The sequence below is a fragment of the Ochotona princeps genome, chromosome 16, assembly GCF_030435755.1.
Source record: "Ochotona princeps isolate mOchPri1 chromosome 16, mOchPri1.hap1, whole genome shotgun sequence".
NCBI classification, from domain to species: Eukaryota; Metazoa; Chordata; class Mammalia; order Lagomorpha; family Ochotonidae; genus Ochotona; species Ochotona princeps.
This window is the reverse complement of record NC_080847.1, coordinates 19,513,691-19,523,645: the sequence shown is the minus strand read 5'-3', so window position 1 is coordinate 19,523,645 and position 9,955 is coordinate 19,513,691. Positions and strand designations below refer to the sequence as shown.

General features: G+C 36.0%; 1 non-coding gene across 1 annotated transcript; it reads right to left on the bottom strand.

Moving 5' to 3' along the window:
- Positions 1-245: 245 nt before the first annotated feature.
- Positions 246-349, bottom strand: LOC118757742 (U6 spliceosomal RNA). Its single transcript, XR_004995349.1, has one exon. It is a non-coding gene; the product is annotated as a U6 spliceosomal RNA (small nuclear RNA).
- Positions 350-9,955: the final 9,606 nt, after the last annotated feature.

Genomic DNA, 9,955 nt, shown 5'->3' with positions numbered 1-9,955 from the left:
ACATCCTGACATCAAAAATGTCATGATGTGTGAAACAGACAAGATAATTGGTAAAGAAGTGACTTTGAAGTATCTGCTTAGTAGTTGTGCAAGAGATGATTTGATTGGAGATAGTGAGAGGAACTTGGTTAGGAAGGTGCCCATCAGCATAATTTCACTCTGGCATTGCAGCAACAGCATAAGCAATAGTAATGGAAAGGACAACGACAAGGTCAAAATCTTACTGGCTCTGTTTGCATTATTTATAAAATATGGAATGCTTCACCAATTTGTATGTCATCCTTGCACATGGGCCATGCTAATCTCTATATCATTCCAATTTTAGTATATGTGCTGCTGAAGCAAGCACCACTATAACTTTTAAACAATGATCTTTAGCTCACCCTAAACAGGAAAAGAACATATAATTCATTTCTAGGCATATCAGCAATGCATTAACTTTTAGAAACTGTTATCAAAGCCATATTTAAATATTAAAAAATATGTGACAGAAACTTTCTCTAATTTGTCAGCATCTATGGGAGTTGCTTCTTCCCACTTTTTCAGATTTTTGTGATCTTATTTTTTGCCACATCTATAGACTTTGAATTCAAGCTATTGAATGGAAACAGGAACACAATCAGTGGATGCCCCACTTACATGTTTAGCTTGTGACTAGGTGCACAGATATCATCTCTGGTTTGGTTATCACTGCAGCTGAGAAACCAGAGCTATAGAATGCTTTGTAACCAAGGATTCCTTCATACCTCAAGGTTCATGGTTTCCCTTCCAGAGCATATGGCCTTTTGTAATCAGTGAAACTTTGCTGTTCTAAAATTTGGCCAGCCACTGTGTAATAATAACCTTTTCCTTTGTGACAGTAAAGTGATTGAATAATGAGATAATACTTCTTTTTAAGGTTGTGCTATGATCACTCCCTGTGTGGGAACCTTGTAAAGGCATGTGTGTGCCTATCAAGGTTAGGGAATTTGTGTGTGGATATGTGTGTGAGTTATTGGTGGTGTGCTGTGAGCATGAGAGAATGGATGGCCCGGTCAGGAGTTTGCAAGTTTACATCCCAAGCGTCTACCTCTCACACAGACAACATCAGAGGAATCATTTACAGAGAGAAGGACTGACCTTGCCTAATAAGTTAAAAAAAAAAAAAAGAAGAAGAAGAAGACACTATTCTGCTACCAACTGAAGCAAAAGTTTTCCTTTATAATTTGTGTTCTATTTATGCATAACATCATTTAATATATTTTTGAACCAAGCTAGAAATCATGAAATCAAATATTCCCACTTTATTGAAAACAGCTTCCAATTCATAACATTTCTAAGAATTTCTTGTAGCATTCACCACACAGTAACTTAGCTGAGTGATAAAAAAAATAATAAGGTAAAGACAGAGGATAAAAGAGTGTATTATGTGTGAGTGGTTAATCTGAGCACTTCACTTAAATTCAGTGGGTTATGTGGCTTTGATTTATGTTCTTATACCACATGCCAAATGTATAAATTTCTAGGGCACATATCTTCTAGAGAAATTATTTTTTAAAAGATTTCTTTATTTCCATTGCAAAGACACATCTACAGAGAAGAGAGACAGACAGAAATATCTCCCATCCTCTGACTGACTTCCCAGATGCACACAACAGCTGAAGTTGAGGCAATCTGAAGCCAGGAGCCTCATACAGATCCCCCAGGCAGGTGCAGGATCCCAAAGCTTTGAGCCATCATCTCTTGCCTGCCCATGTCACAAGCAGGGAACTGAATGGGAAGTGGAACAGCTGGGACATGAACTGGGACCCACATAGGACACTCGGGTTTGAAGGTGGAGGATTAGCTGGTTAAACCATTGTGCCGGCCCCAGGAATTACTTTTTAATGCATTGTATTTATTTAAAGTTAAGAGAATTTAAGCTGAAAACATCATGGCTCCCAATCTCTGATTCCTATTTTGGTGGGATTCAAATGTCACTAATGTCTTGGTCTCCAAATACATTATACTAGGATTTGCCAACCTCTCAACATATCCTTTGGTTGCACTGTGGTAACTACGTTACTCTCTCCATATCCTTAGATGTGATGTTCATGTCTGAACCACACACAGTAGAGCAGGTTTGGGAACATATTACTATTGAGCCAATCTTTCTGGGTTTGTATTTTCAGGACCTGAGATTTCAATTTGTAAAGTGAAGAGGACTTTGGACTTCTGCAGGAATAGAACCAATATTCCTGGATCTTTTAATTGCAGATCCTGAGAACTGCCATGTGTGTAGTTAGGTGGGCTTTGACATTCATCAAGAAAGAACTAATCTCTTACGTGAAAACCTTGGTCTAGTTGGAGACAGGTTCTTCCTATGTTTCCAAGTTACAGTAGACTAACTGTGAACTAGAATTGGAACAGGTTATGTGGGGAGATAAGCTCTACTTCCCTACTCCTCTTTTTCCTCACTTCTAGGGCTTCCATAACAACAACAACAACAACAACAACAACAACAAAAGATAATCAGAAACACGGTGTGAAAGGAAATTTGTATTGCCTAGTCCCATGAGGAAGGCAATATCTTCTATTAAATATTATTTTCCTTTATTTCTGGATTTTAGCATTGAGTTTGGATATTCCAGATAGTCGTTTAAATTTAAAGATAGTTAATTGTAAAATCTTGAAGAATATTTACTCAATGCATTTCAAAGAAGTACAGATTTTTAATTGTAGATACAGAGGTCCTAAGTGTATTTGAGAGACATGAGTTCAATATCCCAGTGACCTACGGAATATCAGCCTTGACAAGTATCTTTAGGTTACTACAAACAACACTAAGAATTTTCCATAACTTGAGAGGTGACTAAAGATCTATTAGGCTGTGCGCATTTGCTATTGATGTTTATTTCTCTCACTATTCTGAAAGATGTTTGTTTTCCTACTTCCAAGTGAAATAAAAGAATTTATGAAATCACAAATCAATGTTAAGACCATTAAATCATTTAGTGCTACTTATCCTTAAATTTGCTGTTAACTAATTCATTTAAATATAGCTAGATTTTCTTTAACAATCCAATACTATGGGATAAAAATTTAAAGTGATGTCATTATTCTATTCATGCAGCAGTAAACAAGAGCTCAATAGACACAGAACCTCCTCCCTGTTGAATCCAGACTCTGCAGTTTTGAAACCATGATCCATAGATTTTTTTTTATTCAACAGCTATTTAATTTATAACATCTAGTTACAGAACATGGAATGAATGAACCAAGACCACCTACTATGTGTTAATGTCAATGTTGCAATATTTCAAGCATACATTTTCCACAATGTAGAAATAGAGATGTAAAATGAGTATCTATGAATACCTTGTCTGAAGATATTTATGTGGAATGGAAAGGGATAAGGAAATAATTATCTAACTTATAATATGTTAGGTGATAAATTATCTGATAGTGATTTTTTGAATGATTTATTACACCTTTTAAAAAATTTTATGATACGGGCCCGGCGCAATAGTGTAATGGTTAATAGTGTAATGGTTAAGATCCTCACCTTGAATGCACCGGGGTACCATACGGGCTCCGGTCCTAACCCTGGTGGCCCTGCTTCCCATCCAGCTCCCTGCTTGTGGCCTGGGAAAGTAGTCGAGGACGGCCCAAAGCCTTGGGACCCTGCATCCGCGTGGGAGACCTGGAAGAGGCTCCTGGCTTCGGACTGGCTCAGCTCCAGCCCTTGCGGCCGGTGGAGAGTGAATCATCGGAGGGAAGATCTTCCTCTCTGTCTCTCCTCTCTGTACATCTGCCTTTCCAAGAAACTAAATAAATATTTTATTTTATTTTATTTTATTTTTTTTAAATTATTTATTATTTAACTTCAGTAATTACATTGTATTATGTGACACAGTTACATAGATACTTGGGTTCTCCCCACCCCTCCCCAAACCCTCCCACCATGGTGGATTCCTCCACCTTATTGCATAACCACAGCTCAAGTTCAGTTGAGATTTCCCCATTGCAAGCGTATACCAAACATAGAGTCCAGCATCTTATTGTCCCGTCAAGTTCAACGGTTTCTTAGGTATACCCTCTCTGGTCTGATGACAGAGCCAGCAGAGTATCATCCCAGTCAATTGAAAGCTCCAACATACCATCAGCAAAAATTTACATCATTATGGAATTAATTGACATAGTAATGAGTAACCAATATGTTAAAAGTAAATGCGGGTTCCCAGCCACCTTCTGTGACCACCTCACCTATACTTCAATTTTAGTTTATACACAACATATAACATTCAAAACATAACATGTTATACATAACATCATATCATCTTAAATTAAGGCAAACATGTGGTATTTAACCTTTTGGGATTGGCTCATTTCCCTTAGCATTATGGTTTCCAGTTTGGCCCATTTGGCCACAAAGAACTGCATTTTGTTTTTTTTAATAGCTGAGTAGTATTCCATGGAGTAGATGAACCATAGCTTTCTTATCCAATCCTCTTTTGATGGGCATTTTGGTTGTTTCCATGTTTTTGCAATTACTGATTGTGCTGCTAAAAAAACAAATTTTATGATACAGTTCCATAGGCTCTGAGAGTTCCCTCCCCCTTCCCCAAATCCCCTTTTTCCCACTAATTCCCCCCCCATATTATTACAGTAGTATACTCCTTCATAAACAATCCTGATTCTGTCATTATTCTTTTTAAGTTTATCCTCACAACGTAGGTATGGACAATGGTAAAGAGTCCAGCATCCTATTGTCAAGATACATGTAATAGTTTCACTGGGAGTTCTTCTTTGATTTGGAAGTAGAGATACAGACTGCATTTTATCTTCAAATCTTGATATGATAGTCCCTATTACACAGTTACTATACATCCTGTTAAATGAAAAGCCATAAAACCAAATCACTAATAGGCAGAAAAATAGGAAATTTGCAACAATATGAAGTTAAATAGCGTGCTACTCAATGACCAATGTGTCACTGAAGAAATGAAAAAGAAAACAAAAAAACTTCTTAAAGCAAGGGATGCTACCATATGACTTGTAAGTCAGTGAAGAAATTAGTAGGAAACAAAGAAATAAAAATTAAAAAAATATCAAAACCCGTAATATGTAACAAAAAGAGCATTGAAAGGCTGTTGATCTTATTTTGCATGAAGGCTGCCTTATATGAGAGAGTACAAATGCTATTTGTCCTTTTGGGATTGACTTGTTTCACTGAGCACGATGGTCTCTAGTTGGGCTCGTTTGGTTGAAAATGCTAGAATTTCATTTTTTTGCCGTGGTTGAGCAAAGGTTCCCAAATGGGATCCTGGTGCATGCGAGGTGAGGAATTCAGCCAGTAGGTTGCAGTGCTGGGCCCCTAACCAGAATCCTAAAACATTCCCATATATGTGTTCATGGAAAAAACGGTGACACTCTTTCTCTGACTTACTCCAAAGAAGGCAATAGACATATGATTATCTCATGGTTAAGTTGTGTGACATTGAAAGAGCATAAGAGAAGAAAACAAAATGGAGGCTCTTGCCTTGCATTCACTGCTTGCATAATCTTACACTATCCTTGATTTTCCTAGGCTAGTATCCTTTCTTTCTAAGGTAAAATATGGATTAAAAGCTCTCAAGATCAAAATGAAAACTGTGTGTGTTAATGTTTACAAGTATACAGTAGAGTCCAGGGCATTATGTAATAATAATAAATAGTAACTAGCATTAGTTATCTAGATTGATGGGCGGAGTTATCTGAAAAAATTTTTATAGTATAAAACATATTTCAAGAAAATCTAAAAAAAAAAAAACTCCATCCTCATAAATCATTTTAAATGAACACAGTTCAGAAGTTTTCCAAAATTAGCTGTGTTTACCATCTGTCATTTTAAGCCAGTAAATAGAAAAGAAAAAAGTGATTTTTGATTTGTGCTGCTCCTAATGACATGAAATTACTGTTGATTTGTGGTACACAGTCTTTCTCATTATGCATTTTTCTGGAGCAAAACTATTCTTAAAATCTTCTAATCTGATATTTCTTTTTAAATTGAGAGATAGATTCAGAATAAAAGATAAAAAAGTAAGTAAGAAAAGAGGTCAGCAGGCAATTCAGATGGTCAGTTTTTTTCCCTAGGTTTGCTCTTTCTCATGGGAAGAACTTTCTGTATTTGACACGTCAAGCAGTGCCTCCAGGAGGGAAACAAATCAATTGCAACTTCCCTAGTGAATGGTATGCTCCAAGTCTGGCTCTTCACAGTGGTTTAAACGTTCCTAAATGTTCCTTAGGGTAATGTCCTCCAACTAAAATAAGTTGTTTAGAGAGCTCATCTGAACACAGAAAAAGAAAAAAAAAAAAGATGAAGTGGCAAGACCCTTGGGAGTCTCAGATTGAATTTCAGGAAATGGATTTTAAGAAAGAACTTATTATGGACACATTGTGCTCTAATGTCACTCTTTTCTGAATTACACTGTACATTTTAAACATTGATCAGCAACTATCATATTCTTCTTGGCTTTGACATAACCATGATATTTTATGATGGATCATAATAACAAAAGGTTTGTTTTGTATGCTGTCTGTACTTCAAACATAAGTCACAGCTTTTGTATGATGTCAGGCAACAAAATTGTGATAACAAAGAGTGGGCTGGGAGAGAAAACGGGATAGATAATTGACGGAACAAAAGTACAATTTCGGTTGGAGATTGATGACACTTGTATGCAGAGAGAGAGGTGATTTCTGGTAGTAGGGGAAACAGAAAATAAAACCTTATGTTGACTGAGATAAAATAGCAGAGAAGATTGAGAGGAAATAGACTTCCATGGGTAACAGGAGAAATCACAGAAGGTTAGGCTGTAGGGAGCCTAAACATTCAAGTAAATGTTTGTATCAGAATGGTAATTTTCCTGTTCAGCCATGAAAGAAAAAGAAGAAATTTTAATCTATACAACAGGAATGAGTTTCACAGACATCGTTCTTAGCAACAAGTCAGACACATAAGAATACACATCCCTTAATTTAATTTGTACGCTTTCAACAACAGACAGGAATAATTGTTAATGAGATTAGTTACCTTTGTAGTGGAGGAGACAGGTGCACAGTGGGAGATGGTAGAATAAGACTTCCTAAAGAGGTGGAAATTTTTCAACGATCTTTATCTGTGGGTGGTTAAATTGCTGCACACACATGTAGAGATCCACCAATATGCACCTCTAACTGGTGCTCACTTTCTTCTGTGTATTTATTATCACAATATAATGTTTCTCAATCTGATACTTACAACAAGCCTTATAATCATGTAAAATCCTGATGTGGAGTTCTACTCTCTCTCTCTCTGTTGTGATTTATAATGTTATAGAAGAAAAGGAAATGATCACCTACTCCTTATCAAACAATTGTTGTTTATGATATTGCTCATCTTAACTCCCTGCAAGATAAATATTATTCTTGGCTTTACATGGAAAAAAAAAGTTTCTCCAAGTATATATAGGTTATCTAGAACTGTTAAATTACCCTAAAATTAAAAAAGGTATGTATCTAAATCCCAAACCCTGATTTTTTTATACTATTGTCTCTATACAAATGATGTTCAACCAAATGACTTAGAGGTATTATAAGTCTGAGGGATGAAGGAAAACTATGCCTGTTGAAAGTTGAAATGTTTGTGTATACTTTGATTATTTCAACTTCAAAGTGAATTTGAGTCAATTAGAATTCACAATGGTTTAGAATGGTTCTTACTCTGATGGGACAGTATTGATAAGAGAAAAATTATTTTTATAATTTGTAGATATTATTAACGTATCTCATTAGGCAAATTTAAATTGTTGCAAAAAATGCTTAGACAATTTCTTGTAACCTGATGGGCATTTAAGCCTTCTAGCATTAAAGTTTTCATTCATTTTTATGAAACTGTTGAAATTTCAGTGTTTACTTCATTTTAGTTCAGTCAGAATCCAAAATCGGAGGGGTAGATGTACACAAATGTTTAATAGAAGCTTTGAATAAAATGTAAGACTGAATAAGAAGTGATGGGAAATTATAAATTATAAGTACCCCCAAGCAGAAACCTTCACCTTTTTGAAACCCAAATATTGTAAATTTACTTGGGGTGTACACTTTCTGGACATCATTTTATGGAAAGTAACCCATATTAATATTCCTTAAGACATTGTTTCATTTTCTGTGAAGTCAGTGGAACTCAAGTGGCCTGGATCTGGGAGTACTGAGTGTTGATTCACTCATGGCTGCAAGTCTGGTTAGGGAATCCTTTTGTAGTGATTCCCCAGTAAAGACTTAACAAATTGTATCACGTGTGTCTAAAATCTTTGAGGTTTATTCCTTTCCAGTCTTTATATGGAAGATAGTAAGAAGGCGAAAATCTCATAATTTTAGTAGTTTCAGCCTTTGGGCAGAAAAAATTTAAAAAGGAAAAAGGTATGCCTCATGTAGCAGCAGCTCATTTAATTTATATCTTTTTCATACATACTCATAAAGTTCTTAGGCATAATACAGCCCCATAATTTATATAAGACCCTAAAGTTCAAGTTGATCTAATCAGTTCTTTGTTCTGCTATTTCCTGTGATTCATCATTGCCACAATTAACTTGCCACATCATAGATGCTTTATGCCATTGCTCAGAGTATCTTTGAATGGTGTGCATACTTTTATCATTCTTCTACATTCCCCTTAATACATAACAGTTGTGCAAAACTATGATGATCCGATCTATGCACAGTAGGCACATGAGAGGGAGGGGTCAAGTGATAGACTGTGTGCCACTCCATCATGACAATTTTACCAGAGCATTGATAGAAGAGACTTTCCCCAAATAACTGTATTAATTAACCGTGAATATGGGAGTGATTTACAGACCATTATTTCCCACTTCTTTAAACTAGCAAAAATGTGGAGATAAGAGTTCCTTATTCAAAGCTAGCAATACCTAAAGTTATTTCTTCTATATTATATTGCCATGACTCAGCATATACAGTTTTCAGATGAATCCAGAATATCAACATTGAAATTCCTATGGTGATTCAGACAATTTGGCGTAAGAAAAAAATCCTTTTAAGTTTCTGCATGTTCCATTACCCACATAACACAGGCTCTTTAAATAGGAATGAGACATTGTGGCATTGAAAACAAAATGGAAATTGATTTCAATTTCTAAGACACGCTGATATTAAAACATCATCTAAAGCAAGATATGGCAAATGTAAGCATGAAGTGTGTTAAAGAGTGCATAGCATAAATAATTAGGGTAATATTATAATGATAGCATTTGATACTTAGTTTAAATGATAGAAATGCTGCCATGATGACTGCTACACTTGGGAAAGTTGCTTTTAGTGGGAAAAATAAAATATGTCAGAAGTCCATGTACATTCATTTGATTTTCTTTCTTATAAACACAATGATTTACGGGAGAAAAAAAATCTCAGGAAAAAATGATTCAGCTATAAAGCCCACATAGCTACAGCTGTTCATCAAAAAGGCAGATTATTTTGTATTGAATTTTCTCTGTGTTCATGTGTTGGTATCTTTAGTACAAGGTATGAACAAACACTGACCTTGTTTATTCTCCGTCAAAATTCCAACGCTGTATTCTGTCACATGAGGTATAAACATTGTTAACACACTCAGTGCGATTCAAAATAAAACAGATGATGTTGCAATGAGATCAAAGGGAAAAGCTCATTTCTCTTATTAAAAAGGGGAGGGGATTTTGGGGCTGAGTCATCTAACAAGGGGAATCTGGGTACCTAGACTGTGTATGGCAAAGGCATTGGTGCTGCCTCAGGTCCTCTGTCTAGCCTTTGGCGAGAGCTTACCCTGCAGCTGCACTGCAGTCCAGGGGCCAAACTGAAAAGCTCGTTTAATTCGCTGCCAGAGAACACCCAGTATACACTCAGTGTACTCAAAGATGTTGCTTACCAACCACTCTGTCACTTCACAGAATTCATGACCAAGAATGAATTCTACCAAGGGAGC